The sequence below is a fragment of the Lonchura striata genome, chromosome 33, assembly GCF_046129695.1.
Source record: "Lonchura striata isolate bLonStr1 chromosome 33, bLonStr1.mat, whole genome shotgun sequence".
In the NCBI taxonomy this organism is placed as follows: Eukaryota; Metazoa; Chordata; class Aves; order Passeriformes; family Estrildidae; genus Lonchura; species Lonchura striata.
This window is the reverse complement of record NC_134635.1, coordinates 625,985-648,464: the sequence shown is the minus strand read 5'-3', so window position 1 is coordinate 648,464 and position 22,480 is coordinate 625,985.

Here is a 22,480-nt window from a genome sequence, read left to right as displayed (position 1 = left end):
ACAGGAATAGGAAGATGCAATTGAGGTGGACACACCTACCTCAGGGATTTACGGAATCTCCAAATTTGTTTGGGCAAGCTCTAGAGGAGCTATTGGAGCAATTTCAGCAGGAAGAAGGGACCAAGATATTGCAATACGTGGATGATCTATTAGTATCAGGAGAGCAAGAGAGGAAAGTCAGGGCTGTGAGTGTACGGCTATTGAACTTTTTAGGAGAAAAGGGGCTGAAGGTATCACGGGACAAAGTGCAATTTGGAGAATCAGAGGTCACTTATTTGGGGCACATAATTGGAGGAGGGTATAAGAGGCTGAGCCCTGAGAGAATAGTAGGGATTGTGTCTATTCCAGCTCCCAAAACAAAGAGGGATGTGCGGAAGCTTTTGGGGCTATTTGGATATTGTAAGCTATGGCTGGATAATTATTCACAGAGTGTAAAGTTTTTATACAATAAACTAGTAGACCCAGAGCCAATTGAATGGACATCAGATGATGACCAAAGATTGCAGGATTTAAAAAGCAAGTTGTCCTCAGCCCCAGTATTAAGTTTGCCTGACCTCAGGAAAGACTTTGATTTGTTTGTGAGTGCAGAAGAGGGAATTGCTTAAGGGGTACTTGCCCAAGAATGGGGAGGGTCCAGAAAACCAGTAGCATTTCTATCAAAGCTACTGGACCCGGTGGCTAGGGGGTGGCCTAGCTGTCTCCAGGCAATAGCAGCTGCAGCAATCCTGATAGAAGAAGCCCAGAAGTTAACACTACAGGGGAAAATTAAAGTGCACACACCACATGATATCAGGACAATCCTCAGCCAAAGAGCACAACAATGGCTCATAGACCCTAGAATTTTAAGATATGAGGTGATGCTAATAGACACTGAAAATCTAAGTCTTGACACCTCTAAATGTATTAATCCTGCTCAGTTCCTCTCCGGAGAGCCAGAGGACAAATTGGAACATGATTGTGTGGAATTGATAGACATGCAGACAAAAGTAAGGGAAGACCTTGGGGATGTCCCTTTACCGTACGAGCGAATATTGTTTACAGACGGGTCCTCTAGAATAGTTGCTGGGAAAAGAGCCTCCGGGTATGCAATAATAGATGGGAAGAATATGGAAGTGATAGAAAAAGGGAAGCTGTCTTCAACTTGGTCAGCCCAGTGCTGCGAGGTCTATGCTTTGAAAAGAGGATTTGATTTATTAGAGGGGGATTATGGTACTATTTATACTGACTCACAGTATGCATTTGGTATAGTCCACACGTTTGGAAAGATATGGGAAGAAAGAGGGTATTTAAATTCAAAAGGTAAAGGCCTAGTGCATACTGAGCTTGTGAAATTAGTGCTGAAATCTTTGCAGAAACCATCTGAGATAGCAGTGGTACATGTAAGAGGACATCAAAGTGGGGATACCCTGGAAATAAAAGGAAACAGGCTAGCAGACCAGGCAGCCAAGGAAGCAGCTTTAGAACAGGGGGAACCAATTAGGATCCTAAGGTTGGAGAGAGGGACAGAACAAGGAGAGGATGAAGTTGAGCCAATATTCAGTGAAAAGGAAAGGAAAGCTATAGAGGAACTAAAGTTACATCAAGGGAAGCAGGGGGAGTGGCTAACTCCAGATGGGAGGAGATTTTTAAACCAAGCACTAGCCCGGAAGATACTAACTGAGATACACGAACTGACACACTGGGGAACCCAGGGGTTATACGACCATTTCCTCAGGGAAAACCTCTGTATAGGAATATATGATCTGGCCAAAGAAATAACTAAAGGATGTATAATCTGCCAAAAGATAAATCAGAAAGTAATGAGAAAGGTAGAACCTGGAGGAAGAGAATTGGCTCTCAGACCTTTCCAAAATATCCAAATAGACTTCACTGAAATGCCTCCAGTACAAGGGTACAAACATCTATTAGTAATGATAGATCACCTCACCCACTGGATGGAAGCTTTTCCCACAAAGAAGGAAACTGCAGAAGTGGTCGCAAAACTGATCCTGGAGGAGGTCCTTCCCAGATATGGTCTAGTAAATACTATTGATTCTGATAGGGGACCTCACTTTGCTGCTCAGGCATTACAGCAGGTAATCAAGGCATTGGGGATAAAATGGAGGTTACATACTCCATGGCACCCCCAGAGTTCAGGCCAAACCAAGCGAATGAATAAGACCTTGAAAAATGTATTAACCAAATTAATAGCAGAGAACAAACTGAATTGGCTCAAGTGTTTAACTCTGGCTCTATTCCATATTCAAACAAGGCCTAGAGCAGACTTAGGAATGTCCCCTTACGAAATGATGTTTGGGCTCCCCTTTCTGCTATTCCCATACAGTGTTGGCAACTATGATGATGGAGAAGAGGCTACCCGTAAATATCTAAGAGCTATTGGGAGGACTCTATAGGGTCTCAGGAAAAATGGGTATATGTTGCAGAGGATAGATAGATATGATTGTTAGCTAGCCAAATGTCACTTCTACCCTTGGATGAATCCTGGAGTGAAATGGACTGTTCCATCCCACCCCGCAAGAGATTGTGGTTCATCCTGTCTCTTCTACCCTTGGATGAATCCTGGAGTGAAATGGACTGTTCCATCCCACCCCGCAAGAGATTGTGGTTCATCCCGCACCTCTGTACCTGCCCCTAAAACAGAGTCTGTAACCCCATTGGCCCATGCCTTGTCCCAGCCCACCTGGGAGCCCCTGATAAGGGGGCTCCGAGGGGCCATGCGGCCTCTTGGACTTCCTCCCTCTTCCCCTCTAGGACTCCCTCCCTCCCTGGGGCTTCCCCTCTCCTAAACCCTCCGTTTCTCTCTCCCCTCCCCCGTCCTCCTAAGCCCAGCCACGTGCTACGCCTGAGAGCACGAGGCTTGGGCATTCCTGAATCTTTGAATAAACCTCTCTCCCCAAGAGCAAGCGTCAGAGATCTCTGCCTCACTACACCCAAACCGTGCAGAGGAGCATACTCTTCCCTCAACTGACGCCCGACGTGAAAGAAAAAGGAATCCACGAATCTCGACACCTCCATGCACGGTAATTACCTGTGATAGTCTCCTCTTCGCTCTGAGCACAGGCTGTCGTTACTAAGCAACGTAGAAGCCTTATCTCTTTAAAGTTTGCCGAGGCAATTTACCCTCGAGCACCATCGCCCGTGAATAGCGGGCTTTTGGAGCTCTTGGGACTGCCCGAGCAAGGAGCTGTGAGCTGGTGGCACATGGCCACGTTAAGAGAGCGCACCGAGCACTGCCTAGCACTGCCTGCACTGGAAGCCCCGAGGGGGGAGGTCTGAAGGTCCCGAGCACGGAAAAGCCGTCCGAAGAGACGCCCGGAGCTCTGAGGGGACCTGTGCAGAATCCTGAGGAGAGGGTCTCTGCTTTTGCGAACTTGAGGTGAGCTACACAGGTCTAAAATATGGGACAATCCCACTCTACCCTAGATAGAGATCTCTATAAACAATTGAACCATCTTTTACGTAGTTATAACAGTACTTTGCCTAAGAAAGAGTTAAAATCCCTCTTGGAATGGGTCCTGCCCCACTTCCCTCATACTGATCGATCAGCCGCCTTTACCAAAGAATTCTGGGACTCAGTAGGTGATAAGCTTTTTATTGAGATTTATAGGAGAGACGCCGTTGCTTGCGAGTTACTCCCAGCTTTTAAAGCTGTGGCCAAATTGTTCGTTCCGCGAAAGCCGGTCCCGGCCATGTGGCCGGCCCGCGCAGCTGCTGACGACCGCGCCGCGATCCCCTTCTGCCCCGCCCCTCCCCCTCCTGCCGCGGCCCCGGCCGCAACCGCCGCAGCTGCCCCCCTAAGTGACGCGGTTCCCGCCGCCCTCGCCCCTGCGACCCCACACCCAACCCCCGCGCCGCGCCGCCTGCCGCCGGCCCCCGCGGCCGCTTCCACCCCTGCTGCTTCCGCCACGACCGCGACCCCACCCCCAACCGCCACGGCCGCCCCTGCCCCGGTGACCCCCCCCCGCGCCCCCCCGATCCCCGCGCCGCGCCGCCTGCCGCCGGGCTCGGCGGCCCCCGCCGCGGCCGCCCCCGCCCCTCCCGCCCCTCCCGCCACGGCCGCCCCCGCCCCTTCCGCCGCGGCTGCCCCCGCCGCGGCCGCCCCCGCCCCTCCCGACTCCACCGTGACCCCACCCCCGGCCCCCGCGGCTGCCGCTCCTGTCCCGGCCCCTGCCCCGCCCCCCCCACTGGCCGCGGGGCTCGTGCCCGCCCTGGCTCCCCCCGAAAACCCTCTAATAGCAGCGGCTGTTGCTACTTTCGCTGGCTTCCTACAAAGCGGCTTCGCCACGTTTCTACAAACGCTCGACCCGGCACTCGCAGCCGCCGCCTTGCCACCGCTGCCCACGCCGGGAGGGCGCGTGGCCACGCCCCCAATTCCGGACGTGCGGCAGGAAGCACCGGGAAGCCCGGTGCGCCCACCCCAGCCCGAGCCCCGGCCGTGGGGGGACACCCCGGGTCCCCGCGCCTCGACCCCGCCACCCCCCGCCCCCCGGCAACCCCCCCGCGGTGCGAGCCTGACCCCAGAGAGCTCCGGCAGGGCGGCAGACGCGGCTGCCATCTTGGTTCGGCCGGCGGACCACGTGGTGCGCCCCTCGCATGCGCAGTTCACGGTGCCCCCGGTCCGGCCGGTCCCCGTCGCCTCTGCCGCGCCGCCGATAGAGCCTACCACTCCCGCCGCGCCCCGTGCCGCGACCCCACCACCCCCCGCCTCTCGGCAACCCCCCCGCAGCGCGGGCCCAACATCAGATGGCTCCGGCGGGGCGGCAGATGCGGCCGCCATGTTGGCTCGGCCGGCGGAACACGTGACGCGCCCCGCGCATGCGCGGTTCGCGGTGCCCCCGGTCCGGCCAGTTCCTGCCGCCTCTGCCGCGCCGCCGATGGAGCCTGCTGATCCCCACGCCGCCCATGCCGCGATGTGCGATCAACCAGAACCCCCGAGCTCAGCGGCGGCGCCGGCAGGACCCCCGGAGCCGCCAGAAGGAGTGCCACTGCCGCGGCCGGGGAATCCCCAGTCACTTCCGGGTTCGCCGCTAAGTCCCTCCGCGCCGGATACCCACCCGGAATTCTTTCCAGCCACGCAACAAATAGTTCCCCTCACACCACCGCCCCCGCCGCCCCTGGATGCCTCTGCCCTAGGGCCACCAGCAGCTTCTCTGAAACCACAGCCTACAAACCCCACAAACTCCCCAGCCAGTGTGCCGGCAAGATATGATGATTCTGTAGCCTCAGCTTGGAGAGATCCCTCCGCATCCTCAGGTTTCTCCCATGAGCCTTTGCTGACATTCTCCACTCCTGCCCCTCTGCCCCAGCTGTTGGCAGCTGCTGCATCTGACTTACAGCTTAGCATGCAGCCAGGGAAAGAGGAACAGCACCTGGCAGCTGTTTTGACGAGTACAGGATCCACGGAGAACTGTGCTACCCCTACCAATACCACCCCTGCTGCCTCAGTTTCCCAGGATGCTCAGGGGATCATTGGTGGCCTCCAACTGATGGACAGGCATATATCCAAGCCTCATAGTCCCAGAGAGTGGACAGCTGTCCCATCTCTGGACGAGAGAGAATTCCTAGTAGCGGCAGGAGATAGTTGCTTCCCTTTCTCCTATGGTTACCAGCTGTTGGGGGGTACCATGGAAAAGACATCTGAGGCCCTAGAAAGTAGCTTATTAAAACAGAAGAGGGGAATATATCAGGCCACACCCCAAAATAGGTTCAGCAAAGCCCCATACGCATACAATTTTTCAAATTGCTGTATAGGACAGCCTGACATCCCCATTTACAGACACTTTCTGAACAACAAAAAAGTAAAAATAAAAGTCTTAATCAAGACCTCAGTCACGGGACAAATAGAAAGCCCATGCAACCTTGTAACATGGGAGAGAGGGTTTGCTTGTGTCTCTACAGGCGAAGGACTCAGATGGATCCCGGCAAAGAATGTAAGGCCTTACCATACACCGAAATCTGGCAGTGCCCTCACCAATGGCAATGACTTTGCAGGTGCAAACCAAGAAACAAGTGCTCAGATTTGAACTGTGCTAAGACGAGATGAAAACTACATGCCAAAAACAACTCAAGACTATGGACGTTTGTTTTCACATACATGTTACTTTTGTACCCTTGTTGTTACATTTCTTCTCTTATTTCAAATTTTTGTATTGAAGTTTCACCTATAGGTTAACCAAAGAAAAATGCCTGGGTTACTCTGGCCAAGACTGCAAGCTCTGATACCATATCTCTAACTGACACAAAGCTCTAATAGACTTTTTCAACCTAGTCAATTATAGAACCTTCCCCAAAAGGTTTTAATAACACTACCTCAGTTAAATTCTTCCATTAGACTAAAACAGTCAAAAGGTTAAAATGCACAATCAGTAAAGAAATAAACACCACCTCGATTACAATTAATAATCTAGCTAAACAGTTTATCTGAAGGTTTGAGCTCTGCATCTTGGCTGAAGGAACTCTGTAAAGTAAGCTTGATTGTTTTAAGAATAATAAGTGTAGTTTCATTAGCAATATGTTATGTACCCCAAGTTGTGCAAAAATAGTAATTAAGTCTGTATTTACCTTTTAAAAAGTTTAACGAAAAGGGGCAATTGTTGCAGAGGATAGATAGATATGATTGTTATCTTAGCTAGCCGAATGTCACTTCTACCCTTGGATGAATCCTGGAGTGAAATGGACTGTTCCATCCCACCCCGCAAGAGATTGTGGTTCATCCTGCACCTCTGTACCTGCCCCTAAAACAGAGTCTGTAAACCCATTGGCCCATGCCTTGTCCCAGCCCACCTGGGAGCCCCTGATAAGGGGGCTCCGAGGAGCCATGCGGCCTCTTGGACTTCCTCCCTCTTCCCCTCTAGGACTCCCTCCCTCCCTGGGGCTTCCCCTCTCCTAAACCCTCCGTTTCTCTCTCCCCTCCCCCGTCCTCCTAAGCCCAGCCATGTGCTACGCCTGAGAGCACGAGGCTTGGGCATTCCTGAATCTTTGAATAAACCTCTCTCCCCAAGAGCAAGTGTCAGAGAACTCTGCCTCACTACACCCAAACCGTGCAGAGGAGCATACTCATCCCACAGGTATATACCCCAAACTTCCCCCCATGACACCAATGTGCACTGTATTCAACCCGGGGATTGGGTACTAATTAAGTCTTGGAATAACACTCCCTTAACCCCAAAATTTGAAGGTCCCTTTCAGGTACTGCTGACCACCCACACTGCAGTACGAACCCAGGAGAAGGGTTGGACCCATATCACCAGAGTCAAAGGGCCAGTGCCATCTCCAAGCCAGACATCTGACCCCTCTGCATCCTCTGAGAAACCAACAGACAAGACGTCTCTCACTAATCCGGGAGAGTGGACGGTAGTTTGGGACCCAGGAAACCTGAAAATCACACTCAAAAAGAAGACAGGAAACAAGGACTGTGCCAGATGAAATATTATTAGCATTGTTGCTAAAAACTGTTACAAGTCAGAGTGGTTTTAAGGTTTTAATGTTTTATGTGTTAAGAGGTTTGAACCCCCTCTATAGGGAATAATTTCTCCTACTGAGAACTTTCTAAAAAGGTAATAAGAAAATTGACCAATAAGGAGTGAAGTAGTCAGTAGTAAAGAACTCTATGGGGCTCTTAGGGAAACGTCAGACCCAAGAGGCAAGACCGGGGGGTGTCAACAAAGGGAAGAGGGCCCCTACCAGACTCTTGGGGAAGTTAATGTTGCTGCTAATACTGGAGGGCTCACTCAGTAGAGAAAGAGACCCTTGCACGAAGTGTTACCACCCCATTTACGATGGGGATGACTTGAGGTCCCTATTCAGAGTCCATACCAACATAAATCCAGGCTGCTTTAACCACTCCCAATTAATCACCTGTCAGGAAGACGGGAAAACATATTGGACCACAAAGAACACTGCCTCTTATAGGCAACGCCTGCTTGGGGAGTGTCCAGTAGGAGAGGAATGGTTCTGTTTTGAGCATGAGGGACTAAAAGATCTGGTAAAAGAAAAACAAGTAACGCATGAAAACGGAAATTCTGACAATTTTGTGGGAAAGAACTTATTCATCGACCTGGTTGAAAAGATAAGTAGGGAATTGAATTTAACTAACTGTTGGGTCTGTGGGAGTACCCAGATGACAGAGATCTGGCCGTGGGAAGGGAGTAGCTTGAGCCCATTGGAGGTTCTGCAATGGAGACAAATAAGACCACCAAATGAAATGCTGTCATCCAGGGGAAAAGAAAGATGGGAGCTGAAATCTAAGGTATTGGGGGAAGAGTGCATACTTAGAATGGGAAGAAGGTATAAGGCTCAAGTGGGGAAGATGGCATGCAAAAGGTATCTAATAGTAAAGAACTCAGAGACAAGATGGGTCCCAAAGGAACCCCTTACATACTGGGCTATGGGAAAAACAGGAAAGGGATGTATCTATCATGAGGGATATAAACTTCATAAGTGCACTGAGAAAGTGTCCAACCCCTTTTGGGGAATTAGAGAACTATCCAAGCTTTGGGAGGTTCCAACAGAGACAAGAGATGGGTTTTGGCAAGCCCCAGAATATTTATTTTGGATTTGTGGGGATGCGGCCTATACCAGGCTCCCAAGGGATTGGGCAAGGAGCTGCACTGTAGGGTTAATCAAGCCGGCCTTTTTCCTTCTCCGTAAGAAATCAGGGGCACACCTAGGAGTCTCAGTCTATGATGATTTAAGAAAAGACCAACGAAAGAAAAGGATACAATTGACATGGGAGGCACACAAACCTGGAAAAGCAAGGTATGGAACCCAGAAGAAATTATCCAAACATATGGGCCAGCAACATGGGCTCAAGATGGGTCCCGGGGATATCGCACCCCGATTTATATGTTAAACAGGATAATTCGACTCCAAGCAGTACTTGAGACTGTACCTAATCGGACAGCATTGGCATTTGACCATGTAAGTGACCAACTATCGCAAACAAGAGCAGTGATTTATCCAGATCAGATTGGCAGTAGACTATTTACTTGCAGATGAAGGAGGAATATGTGGAAAATTTAACTCCTCAGAGTACTGCTTGGAGATCGACAACAAAAGTGCAGTAATCAAAAATATTTCCAAGGAAATTCGCAAATTGGCATACGTTGGAAATCAAAATTGGACACCTCTAATAAATAGTGACTGGTGGGACGAGTTCTGGTTCCTAAAAGGGACATGGTGGAAAAAGGCCGCCTTCATTACCATTTGCTCCATAGCAGGGTTATTGTTTCTACCTTACCTCTTCCCTTGTTTAGTTCGGGCGCTAACTTCCACAGTCAGGGCTAGTATCCAGCTGTCTGAGGGATCTAACCGAGATCCAACAAAAATCATGTTAATGAAAAATAACGAGCAGAATCATGAGAACGCCAGGGAAATCTATAATAAATTCCAAAAGCTCAGGAAAGTCTATTTCCAGGAGCCCGAAACAGCTAATTGATGCGGGCAAAAGCCCGATCAAAGAAATAGAGGGGGGAGTTGTTATGAATAAATTCAGTTTTATATTGGAAATGTTAATTAAAATGCTGTTAACTGTTCAAACCCCATTAAAATCCCCTTTATGTCCACCCTTGTTATGTTTCCCCCTTGCCCCGCTTGTCCTTCACTTTGTGACCGTCGGATTTTTTTATTGCCGCTGCTGCCCAAAATGGTGGCCGCTTCACCTCCGGTAATATGCAAATCTTGAACTGTACGCGAAATCCCAAAAAGAGCCCCAAGGACAACGAGCCACGCCAATTTTGGGGCCATGGACCGGATCGGACAATCGGCAAGAGGTTCCCGGACATTGCCAGACCCACAGAATAGCTGCCGACATGCCGCCCTGACTTAAACAGTACGACTGCGGAATCAGGACCCCAGACAACGAGCCGAAAATCGCCTTCCTGGGCACACCCACGAGGATGGAAGCCCCGGTTCTCCTGCCTAGCGGACCTGATCTCCTCCTCCTCAGCGTCGCCAAGTGGGAGCAGCGGTGGTGTGCGCGACCCCTCGGGCCCCCAACCCAGAGCTGGTCACTCAATAAAGGCCTTAAAAAGGAGCAGGTCTCCTGGCCCATTTATTTCAGTCCCATACACCCTTCCTTTGGGATGTACCCACAGCCACCACACGGCCCTGGTCACCTCATGCACTGGCTCTGCTGGCCTTGGGGACCTCAGAGGACCCTACAGCCCCCCTTTGCCTCTTCCCTGTGGAAGTGATAGCCTGGTCAGAGAGCGAGATAACTAGGTAAGTTTTTCCAGGGTCAGCTTGTGAGACTTTAGGGAGCTGCAGAGAAACAATGATCGCTTGTTATTATAAACAACTTGCAGGTGGTGTTTTTCTACTCTTTGTTTTCCTGTTTTTCTCAAAATTGTTTAAAAGAAAAATGTTTTTGTTAATTAGCCAATCAGGTGAAATATATTGATTAATTGACCAATCTGGTCTGTCTGTATCAGAACAGTCTATAAAAGACAGAATTTCATAGTAAACAGAAATGCTGTGCAAACCAGCCTTCTGGTGAGTCTGTGTCATTTCTCACTCAACAGCAACACCTCCCCACCAGTCTCTGCCCCACCAGGGCCCATCCCTGGGCTGTCAGGCCCGTGCCCGGGGCACTCACCCCACAGGAGCAGTACCACCTTCCCAGCCATCCCAGTGTTCCCAGCCATGTGGTCTGGCTGTCCCTGGCTTCTGTGGCCACTGCTCCCCTGGCTGGCAGCTCTTTAGATGAAGGGGAAGGAAGCGAGGTCACATCTCGTCCCCATGTGTAGGTGGCCCATGCTGGGGGAAGGATGGCCACAAGCTGGGCACAGGCTGTGAGCAGGGTGGGGACAGGGTGGAGACACAACAGGGGTCAGGCTGGGGACATTATGGGATAGTCTGGTGTCCTGGGTTGTAAGATAAGCTTGTATTCCATTTGCCATCTGTCGAAGGCGAACCGGTTGGACAGGTTTTTGTTATCTCTCTCAGAGACAATGGTTTGTCCTGTAGAGGCAATGGTTTGTTTATACACCATTGACTGATTTAATGAAGGGCTGAAAAAATGTAACACCGTGAGGGGTCCCACCCAGAGGGGGGAAGCAGCTCTCTCTCTTCTTCGCGGGACTCCGAGAGAAGCAGCTCTCTCTCTCTCTTCGCGGGATTCCCAGAAAAGCAGCTCTCGCTCTCTCTCTCTTCGGCGGCACTCGCAGCGAAGCAGCCGGCGCGCAGAGGCGACGGCAGCGGAGCTCAGAGGCAACCCCGGCGCAGAGGAAGACCGGCCCCCACTGCCACCAGATCTTCAGAGGAAAATTATACCCTTCTAAAGATCACCACTTCAGCTGCAACTCATCAACTATTGCAAGGGAAAGCAATTGTCCCAGCAAACCTGATACTGGCATTCCTCAGGTTCTAGACTTTTTCTTTCACTAGTTTTGTTTGTACCGATTGCATTTGCCTTTTTTTAAATTGTTGTCCAGTTTTCTCCTAGTAAAAAATTGTTACTCCCACTCCCATATCTTTGCCTGAGAGCCTTTTAATTTAAAGATCCTGGTAATTCAGAGCGAGGGGGGTTTGCCGTTCTCCATTGTACAGGAGGCTTTGCCCTCTTTCACAGACTCCTGTCTTGTCTAACCAAGACAGAATTTGGCGCCCAACGTGGGGCCCGAGGGCATTGAGAGGGAAAAAGGATTAACAGTTCTTAAGTAATTTGGTTTTGTTGTGTATAAAAACATCTTCAGCATCACCATGTGGTCTAGTTTACCTTGGTTTGGGTGGCATGTGATCGTAGCTATACTTTTCCCATTTGCAGACCCTTATCTAAAAATGGGTCCTATAACTAAGGCTACGGTGTCTGTTATCAAGTTTGGCTTCTGGGTTAATTGGGTGAGGAATTCATGGATCTTTAATTTCCTCTGGAAGGCAGGTACATGGATTCATAGCTATCACACGTTAACTGTATGTTTTTGGGGTTACTTTAATAACGGTACCTACTGCGAGGAAATAGCACCTGGGCAAACTTTCTCTCAACCTTTTAACCATCTTTTTGGGTCTGCTCCACCAGTTCTCAAAGAGTTAAGATCCTTTATAAGTGCTAATGATACCATACAATGGGTGGTGTTGCTGATAGTCCTGTTATATTTAGCATTCAGAGATAAGGGAAGATTAACCTGGATAACTACCCTCACACCTACACCACAGACTCGAGATGCTGCTGCTCCAGAGCCTGACCCTGCCCCACAGCCCACCTCAGAAATGAACCGCCCAGATTGGGTGAGGGTTCTGGTTAAGGAGATACGAGAGATGCTGAAGGAGTGCATTTCCCCAGCTGGTGAGAAACCGGCCCTTTGCCTTGAGGAGGGACAGTCTAATAGTACAGCTGTGGAACCCACTAATGTTACAACTGTCCAGGTTCCAGCTGAACCACAAGGGCAGTCACGGTCAGCAGCAGTGGCCCCGGTAGAAACAAGGAAGTCTAAGGTGAAAGCAGAGCACCCTGCAGATAGGAACAGGAATGGAGGAACCTCACAACCCACAGGGGAGCCAGAGATTGCTATCATCACCGAGTCCCTGACGTACGAAAGTCTTCGCAATCTGCATAAAGACATTGTGCGACGAGGGCGTGAGGCTTATGCTACCTGGCTACTCCGGGTTTGGGATCTTATGGGTACAGGCGTGCAGCTGGACAGTGGTGAGGCAAGGAACTTGGGACCCTTGACCCAGGACTCGGGTATAAATCAGGTTTTTGTAAGGGAACCAGGGTCCCTTTCTCTCTGGGAGCGGCTCTTAATGAGTGTCAGGGAGAGGTTTATCCACAGAGAGAGAATGCAAGAGCACCATCATAGAATGCGCTGAAAGACCCTCGAGGAAGGGATCCAACAGCTGAGAGAAGTGGCAATATTGGAGGTACTCTTTGGGAGGGATGGACGACACAATAATGATCCTGACAAGGTCAGGTGTACGGGACAAATGCTGTAGAGTCTGGCAAATCTTGGGCCATCTCAATACGCCACCTTCATTGCAACGATCAATGCTAACACCCACCGGGAGACAATAGGTTCTGTTGCCAACAAACTTAGGAATTATGAGAGTATGATTAATGGCCCAATGCAGGCTCATATCTCAGCTGTGATTAAGGAGTTTAAAGAGGAGATGAGGGAAGAGATAAGGAAGGTTAATACAGCACCCGTGAGAGTCACAGGCCCCAGAATCAGCACCCAACAATCCCCAGCTAGAGAGAGAGGGTACACCCCAAGGGCTAATCTGTGGTTCTTCCTGCGTGACCATGGGGAAGACATGGGGAGGTGGGATGGGAAACCCACTTCTGTCCTGGCAGCACGGGTCCGTCAACTCAAGGAGGGAAACTCTAACCGGGGGAGTTCCACCAAAGTGAAGATAGCCTCAACCTCCCGTGACCAAGCTTGTGGGTACGATCTGTCAGACCCCCTTGAAGGGACCTCTAGTATGTATGCCCAGGGAAGGAATGATAACCAGTGTTAGAGGGGCCCTGTCTCTAGCCAGGGAGAGGCACGGGAAAACCGGATCTTCTGGACAGTGTGGATCCGATGGCCTGGCACATCAGAGCCACAAAAATATGATGCTTTAGTTGATACTGGTGCACAGTGTACTCTGATACCATCGGGACATGTGGGGGCAGAGCCTGTTTCCATTGCTGGTGTGACAGGGGGATCACAACAATTGACTCTGGTGGAAGCTGAGGTGAGCCTGACTGGGAAGGAGTGGAAGAAACACCCTATAGTGACTGGCCCAGATGCTCCGTGTATCCTAGGCATAGACTTCCTCCGGAACAGATATTACAAAGACCCAAAGGGACTCAGGTGAGCTTTTGGAATAGCCGCTGTAGAGGCAGAAGACATTAAGCAATTGAACACCTTGCCTGGACTGTCAGAAAACCCCTCTGCAGTAGGACTCCTAAGGGTGGAAGAACAACGCGTGCCAATTGCGACCTCGACAGTGCACCGCCGGCAGTATCGGACGGATCGAGATGCCGTGATCCCCATCCACAAAATGATTCGGGAGCTGGAGAGCCAAGGGGTGGTCAGCAAAACCCACTCACCCTTCAACAGCCCCATCTGGCCTGTGCGCAAATCTGACAAAGAATGGAGATTGACTGTGGACTATCGTGGCTTAAATGAAGTGACTCCACCGCTGAGCGCTGCTGTGCCGGACATGCTGGAACTCCAGTATGAGCTGGAGTCCAAGGCAGCAAAGTGGTATGCCACCATTGATATTGCTAATGCGTTTTTCTCCATTCCTCTGGCAGCAGAATGCAGGCCTCAGTTCGCTTTCACCTGGAGGGGCGTGCAGTACACCTGGAACCGACTGCCCCAGGGGTGGAAACACAGCCCCACCATCTGCCATGGACTGATCCAGGCTGCACTAGAAAAGGGTGAGGCTCCAGAACACCTGCAATACATTGATGACATCATTGTGTGGGGGAGCACAGCGGCAGAAGTGTTTGAGAAAGGTGAGAAGATCATCCAGATACTACTAGAAGCTGGCTTTGCCATCAAGAAGAGCAAAGTCAAGGGACCTGCCCGAGAGATCCAGTTCCTGGGAGTGAAATGGCAAGATGGACGGCGCCAGATTCCCACTGAGGTCATCAACAAGATCACAGCTATGTCCCCACCAACCAGCAAAAAGGAAACACAAGCTTTCCTGGGTGCCATAGGTTTCTGGAGAATGCACATTCCTGAGTATAGCCAGATTGTGAGCCCTCTTTATCTGGTTACCCGAAAGAAGAATGATTTCCACTGAGGCCCTGAGCAGCAACAAGCCTTCACCCAGATCAAGCAGGAGATCGCTCATGCTGTAGCCCTTGGCCCAGTCAGAACGGGACCAGAGGTCAAGAATGTGCTCTACTCTGCAGCCGGGAACCATGGATTGTCTTGGAGCCTTTGGCAGAAAGTGCCTGGGAAGACTCGAGGCCGACCACTGGGATTCTGGAGCCGATGTTACAGAGGGTCTGAAGCCAACTACACTCCCACAGAGAAGGAAATCTTGGCTGCCTTTGAAGGAGTTCAAGCCGCCTCGGAGGTAATTGGCACAGAAACACAACTCCTCCTGGCACCCCGACTACCGGTGCTGGGATGGATGTTTAAAGGAAAGGTTCCCTCTACCCACCATGCCACTGACGCCACATGGAGCAAATGGATTGCCCTCATCACTCAACGCGCCCGTATTGGAAACCTGAATCGCCCTGGGATTTTGGAGATAATTACGAACTGGCCAGAAGGTGAAAACTTTGGTCTCACTGATGATGAGGAGCAGGTACAAGTGGCAAGGGCTGAAGAAGCTCCACTATACAACCAACTACCAGCAGAGAAGACCTGCTACGCTCTTTTCACTGACGGTTCCTGTCGCATCGTAGGGATGAACCGGAAGTGGAAAGCAGCCGTATAGAGCCCCACGCGCCAAGTTGCACAAGCTACCGAAGGAGAAGGTGGATCGAGCCAACTCGCTGAACTCAAGGCCGTTCAGCTGGCTCTGGACATTGCTGAAAGGGAGAAGTGGCCAAAGCTCTACCTTTATACTGATTCATGGATGGTAGCCAATGCTCTGTGGGGCTGGCTGGGAAGGTGGAGGAAGGCCAACTGGCAACGTAGAGGAAAGCCAATCTGGGCTGCTGATATATGGAAAGACATTGCCTCTCGGGTGGAAAAGCTGACGGTGAAAGTCCGTCATGTAGATGCCCATGTCCCCAAAAGTCGGGCTAATGAGGAGCACCGGAACAACGAGCAGGTAAATCAGGCAGCAAAAATAGAGGTGTCAAAGATAGACTTAGATTGGCACCATAAGGGAGAGTTGTTCCTGGCTCGATGGGCTCATGATGCCTCAGGTCATCAGGGCAGAGATGCCACCTACAAGTGGGCACGAGACCGAGGGGTGGATCTAACCATGGACAGTGTTTCCCAGGTTATCCATGACTGTGAGACGTGTGCTGCCATCAAACAGGCCAAGAGAGTGAAGCCCCTATGGTATGGTGGGCGGTGGTCCAAGTACAAGTATGGAGAGGCCTGGCAGATTGACTACATCACACTGCCCCAGACACGCCAAGGCAAGCGCTACGTGCTGACCATGGTAGAAGCCACCACTGGATGGCTGGAGACTTTCCCTGTACCTCATGCCACTGCCCGGAACACCATCTTAGGCTTGGAAAAACAAGTCCTGTGGAGACACGGCACCCCTGAGAGAATTGAGTCTGACAACGGCACCCATTTCAAGAACAGCCTTATCAACACCTGGGCCAGAGAACATAGTATCGAATGGATATATCATATTCCCTATCATGCTCCAGCTGCCGGCAAAGTTGAACGGTGCAACGGACTCCTTAAGACTACCCTGAAGGCACTCGGTGGGAGAACATTTAGAAACTGGAAAATTAACCTGGCAAAAGCAACCTGGATGGTCAACACCCGGGGGTCTGTCAATCGAGCTGGCCCTGCTCAGTCAGAACCCTTACACGCAGTAGATGGAGATAAGGTCCCTGTAGTACATATGAAAGGTATTTTAGGGAAAACTGTTTGGATTAATCCCACCTCAGGCAAAGACCAACCCATTCGTGGGATTGTCTTTGCTCAAGGACCTGGTTACACTTGGTGGGTAATGCAGGAAGATGGGGAGACCCGCTGTGTACCACAGGGAAACTTGGTCTTAAGAGAGAACTGGGTGTAAGATTTCATGGTGTGCAAATGGAAATAGAATAAGGGGTGGATAATGTCCTGGGTTGTAAAATAAGCTTGTATTCCATTTGCCATCTGTCGAAGGCGAACCGGTTGGACAGGTTTTTGTTATCTCTCTCAGAGACAATGGTTTGTCCTGTAGAGGCAATGGTTTGTTTATACACCATTGACTGATTTAATGAAGGGCTGAAAAAATGTAACACCGTGAGGGGTCCCACCCAGAGGGGGGAAGCAGCTCTCTCTCTTCTTCGCGGGACTCCGAGAGAAGCAGCTCTCTCTCTCTCTTCGCGGGATTCCCAGAAAAGCAGCTCTCGCTCTCTCTCTCTTCGGCGGCACTCGCAGCGAAGCAGCCGGCGCGCAGAGGCGACGGCAGCGGAGCTCAGAGGCAACCCCGGCGCAGAGGAAGACCGGCCCCCACTGCCACCAGATCTTCAGAGGAAAATTATACCCTTCTAAAGATCACCACTTCAGCTGCAACTCATCAACTATTGCAAGGGAAAGCAATTGTCCCAGCAAACCTGATACTGGCATTCCTCAGGTTCTAGACTTTTTCTTTCACTAGTTTTGTTTGTACCGATTGCATTTGCCTTTTTTTAAATTGTTGTCCAGTTTTCTCCTAGTAAAAAATTGTTACTCCCACTCCCATATCTTTGCCTGAGAGCCTTTTAATTTAAAGATCCTGGTAATTCAGAGCGAGGGGGGTTTGCCGTTCTCCATTGTACAGGAGGCTTTGCCCTCTTTCACAGACTCCTGTCTTGTCTAACCAAGACATCTGGGCACATGGTGGGGGATGCTGTTGCCAGGAGTGGGGGGCTCGGGGGATGTTTGGAACCAAGGATGGGTATCCAGGAGAATGGGGATCCAGGGGAATTGGGGTCTCCATGCCTGGGGGGATTCAGGGATGGGGGTGCTGGAGGAACATGGTCCCCAGGAATTTGGGCTCATGGCATGTGGGTGCCAGGGTTGGAGGTGCAGGGGGGAAAAGGGGACCCATGGTAATAGGGGTTCTGGGGGAAGAAGCAGCCCATGTAATGGGATCAAGGCAATGGTGGTCCTGGGTAATGGCAGTCCTAGGATGGGGGTCTCCAGCGAGGAGAGACCAAAGCAATGGGGGTGTCATGGTTGGGTTCCCAGGAGAATGGGGGTGCCAGGGATGGGCAGTGGCTGGGTGGGCACGGGGGTCACAGCTCCTTCATGGGGTGCCTCAGATTTTGTGGTAACCCAGAGCCCAGCACAGCCCCCACTCTGGGGCAGTCCAAGACTGTCCTGGGAGACTCTCTGCCCCACACACCCCTGGGCTTTTTCCTGGCTCACACATCCCAGGGAATACCTAAGGCCCAATTCACTGAGACAAAACTATACATCCATAGAATAAAGGCAAAAGTCTTTTCCCACACTACTATTTTCCAATAAGAAACAAACTCAGAAAATCAAACTGACAAGGTATAAAATGCTCTGAATCACCGCTTGCCCAACAAGTTGCTTACAAGTAAAACACAAGCAAATTAAGAAGAAATGAGACTTTTTGGTTCCATTTAGGAGCTCCTTGGTGCATCCCACAGCAGCATTTCCTTGTGGATAGCACAGAGTGTGGAATCTCCCTGAGTGTCCCACAGCTCCATGGGATTGTTCTGTGCTTGCTGGGCAGCAACCCAGCCCATAAGGAAGCCTTTTGTGGGGCCATATTTAGGAATTCTTCCCATTTCTCTCACCCTGGAACTCAATTGGCTTCCCATGGATTCTGCTCCCAAAGGGGAGAAGCTCTGTCCATCCTTGGGACAGTGCCCTGGAATCTGTGGAAATGCCCGTGTGTGCCTCAGGGTCTGATTCCCTGGTAAATCCACTCCAGTCTGCCCTGAATTCCCCTGCCTGGGCACTGCCTGCTTCTGCTGTGACACCCCTGTTCCCCAGGCCCTCGTGAGCAGCCCCTGCTCAGTATTTCCACACTTTTTCCTCTCTTCTGGTGTGCATATCCAGAACACAAACATTACTTCTGGGAGGTTCCAAAGGGCTGCAGGTTTTGTTCAAGAAGGAGGGTCCAGGTCAGGTTCTTGAGCAGAATGGTGTGAGATTTGCAGTAGTTCTGGGGCTCTCTAAACACCTTGCTGCAAGGGACAAAATGATCAATTGATGCATTCCTAGACTGGTTCCCTCACAGCTGCCCCTGCAGGGGCGTTTCCAGCCAGCCCTGCCTTGAAAAACATCAAAGGCCCTCTCAGAGCCACTGCTTGGGCTCCCTTTGGGTTTTGTGCTTCTTGCAGGGCTGACCAAACCACAGCCAGGCCACTTCCCCCACAGAATTCTCACCTCTGCAGCAGCTTAAAGCTGCCAGAATCAAAGCCAAGGGGGCTGGGGGGACTCTCAGGTCCTGGCTGCCACCTGGGGCTGGCCAGAGTAGGGCTGGCCAGTGGCCACCCCTGTGCAGTGGGGCTGGGCCATGGCTGGGCCCCACCCTTGGATGGCCACTGGCTTCAAGGAGCAGGAGTTTGGGATCTCCTTTTGTGCCTGGGGCTCCATTCCCAAGCTGCTCTTGATGGCTCAGACCTGCAAGGGATGAGCAAGAATGGAGAAGTCTGAAAACTCCCAGAGGTGCCATCCCCCAGGACAGGACCCCCCTTGATGTGTCACCCCATGAAAGAACCTCCCCCTTGTGTGACACTCAGCACAAATGGCCTCTTCCTTCAGCTGCAGGAGAAAGTGACAATGTTTGGGGGCACAGACGGACACCCTGTCCTAGGGTGACGTTATGATGTTCGTATCCCCAGTCGTGTATTCTGTTAATGTTTGATATTATGTTCTGTGCTTCCAGAACTGACTCTGAAAGTGAAGGTTTGTTATGTCTTGTTATCTTGTTATCAGCCGGCTCACCTCCCCCTATGGTCTGTTGTCTAGAAGAGGCTAGTGCTGGCTGGCTTGCTTTGCTTGCTCACTCTTGCTTCTGCTTTTGTTTGTTAGTTAGTTTAGCTAAGCAGTCCATTTTCTTCCCTGGACTGTTTTTAGGGTTTTTTTTCCCTTTCCCTTTCCTGAATATCATTCCAACCTGCTCCAGACTGGGACCTGGGAAACACCGAGGAACACCGAGGGCCTGCATTTTGTGATCTGCAGCAGCCACCCCCAGTGCCAGAGACCAATCCCCAGCAGCCAGACCCGGGCAATCATTCCTAAGAGAGACTTTCTGGATTTGTAATCTCTCCAAAGTGGTGAAAAAGTTTTTTGTCATCTGTTGTTGTTACTTTTTTTTTTTTTTTTTTTTTTTTTTTTTTTTTTTTTTTTTTTTTTTGGTGCTGGGGAGTGTTTTGTTTATTAAATAAACAGGTTTTTTCTACTTCTCTCTGAGAAAATTCTTCCTGAACTGGGGGGGGGGAAAGGGCCATGAGGGATTGTTTTCTGAGGGGCGCTCCTTCCAGAGGTTTTGTCCCCAATCTGCCCTAAACTAGGACACTCCCCCACAGCCTCCCCAGCCCTCCCTGCAGACCCCTCAGCCCTGCTTCCCCCACCCTGGGGTTCCCCCAACCCTCTCCCTACTCAGGAGTTTCCAAGGATCATCAAGGCACAAACAGGGGTGTTGTGAAATTAAGGGATTAAATTATGGAAACAGAAAAAAGTCACTAGAGGTTGGGGAGACAGACCCAGAGCACCTCGGAATCTGCCTCGGGTGACCCCCAGACCACTGGCACCTTGTGGGGACTGTGCTTGGCTCTGGGTCACCCCAAAATCTGCAGCATCCAGGGAAGGGGCTTCGACCCACAGGCCCACCCAGCCAGCTACTGCCCATCCCTGGAACCTCCTTCGCCTGGAAATTTAATCATAGGACACGCACCCCTTATGTCTGCCCTTGCCTGAGGCCCTCTTCCCAGTATTCACATTCCCCAAGATCTCCATGGCCCAGTACCTCCATTCCCAAGTAACCCTCTCCAGTTCATTCCATCCCCTGAAATCCCCCTCCCCTCAGAACCCCCCCCCCAGGCCCATGGGATCCCCAATTCCCCCAGCATCCTAATCCCTAGGATCCTCATCCCCTGCCCCAAATCCCTGAAGCCCACGTTCCCCTGGGACTCCCATCCCTGAGTCCTCCTCGCCCTGGAGACCCCTATTCCCATGGCACTCCCATCCCCAGTGACTCCCCCTCCTCAGGACCCCCATTCACCAGGGAGCCCATACCTGGTACTCCCCATTCCCCTGGACACCCATCCCTGGCTCCTCAAACCCTCTGAAACCCCCCACTCCTGGGAACCCCATGTCCCACCATGTGCCACCCAGCCTTGTCCCAAAGTCTGTCCTTACTCTGCTCACTGCCTGTGCCCAGCTTGTGGTCACCACGCCCCCAGCAAGGGCCACCTTTATGTGGGGATGAGACCTGATCTCGCTTCTTCCCCTTTTTCTGAAGAGCCGCCACCCAGGGCACAAGTGGCCCTAATAGCCTGCAGCAGCCAGCCTGGATGGCCGGGGATGCCAGGATAGCTGGGAAGGTGGTGCTGCTCCTGTGGGGTGAGTGCCCCAGGCACGGGCCTGACACCCCCAGGACAGGGAGGGGAGGGGGCACAGGGGGACTGCAGGGTTCCCTTAAATCCCCAATGTCAGCAGAGCCCATGCGTTTGGTGACTGGGGTCGTGGGGTGGTCTTGTGTTCACGAGAGGAGACGGGAAGGTGGGGACAATAATGGTGGAATAAGGATTTGGGGAGGCATCAGGGGGCTGGTGGCAGTGACCTGTGCCAGCACTGGATGGCCCACTTCGGGCCTGTCTACAGTGTCCCCGTGCACTGCCTCACTACAGGGTGACCATAGTTTCCCCGACCCCAAGGGGTCAGTGTCACACAAGAACACTTTGGGGTCAGACCCCACAACCCATGCCCCTGTGCCTGTCCGCAGTGCCACCCCAACCCAGCCCTGTCCTTTCTCCCTTCCAGCCCAGAGCCTCAGCCTCGCTGGTGACTCCTCGGGGGATGCCATGTTCCCACCCCACTGTCCCCAGCCCCATACTGGCCCTGGCAGGCTGGTGTCCCCTGTCACCCACAGGTGCCCAGACCACCCAGCTCCTCATGGAATCCCCCTGGAGGTCAGCGGTGCTGTGGGACCGGATGACACTGACCTGTCAGGGCTTGGGGACCGCCAGTGCCACCACCTGGTACAAGGATGGGCAGTGACGGGGGCAGGAGGTATGCAACCACTTCACTGTCACCAAGAGTGACACCTACACATGACAGACCTGGCAATGGTCAGGCCCCCCATGAGAGTCTCAGATGGCAAGGGGCATTTGTGTCCCCAGCCTGGCACCCACAGGCACCCCAAGGGTTCTGGGTGGGCTCCACTTCATGGGTCACCCCCTGATGACCAGAACCTGTCCCCTGCACGCAGGGACATCCCAGAGCATCCCAGTGCAAGGGGACCCCTGTGTTGGAACTGGGGACCACTGGTGCACTGGGTATGACCCAATGGGTGGTCCCTGCTGCTATGGGGTGTGACAAGTCCCCCGTCCCCCAGACTGGCTGGTGCTGCAGGTATGGGCACTGCTGGAGGGGGACATGGTGACACTGCACTGCCAGGGCTGGCACAACCATTCCAAAAGGGTTCCCCACAAACGTAAGGAGGAGTCCCCCAACTCTCCAAGACCTTGTAGTGGCACAAGACACAGCAAGGCTTGGTGAGGCTGCTGGGGCTCAGCTCCCCACTCTTGGCTCTATGCCCCAGCAAAAGCCCCCCTCCTGCAGACTGGGAATGCTGGATCCAGCTGCTGCCCGTTTTCTGGGTTCCAGTGTCCCCTCTTTGCAAGGCCCTTAGCCCTCCTCAGCCACCAGCAACCATTTTGTGTCCCAAGCGGTTCAGT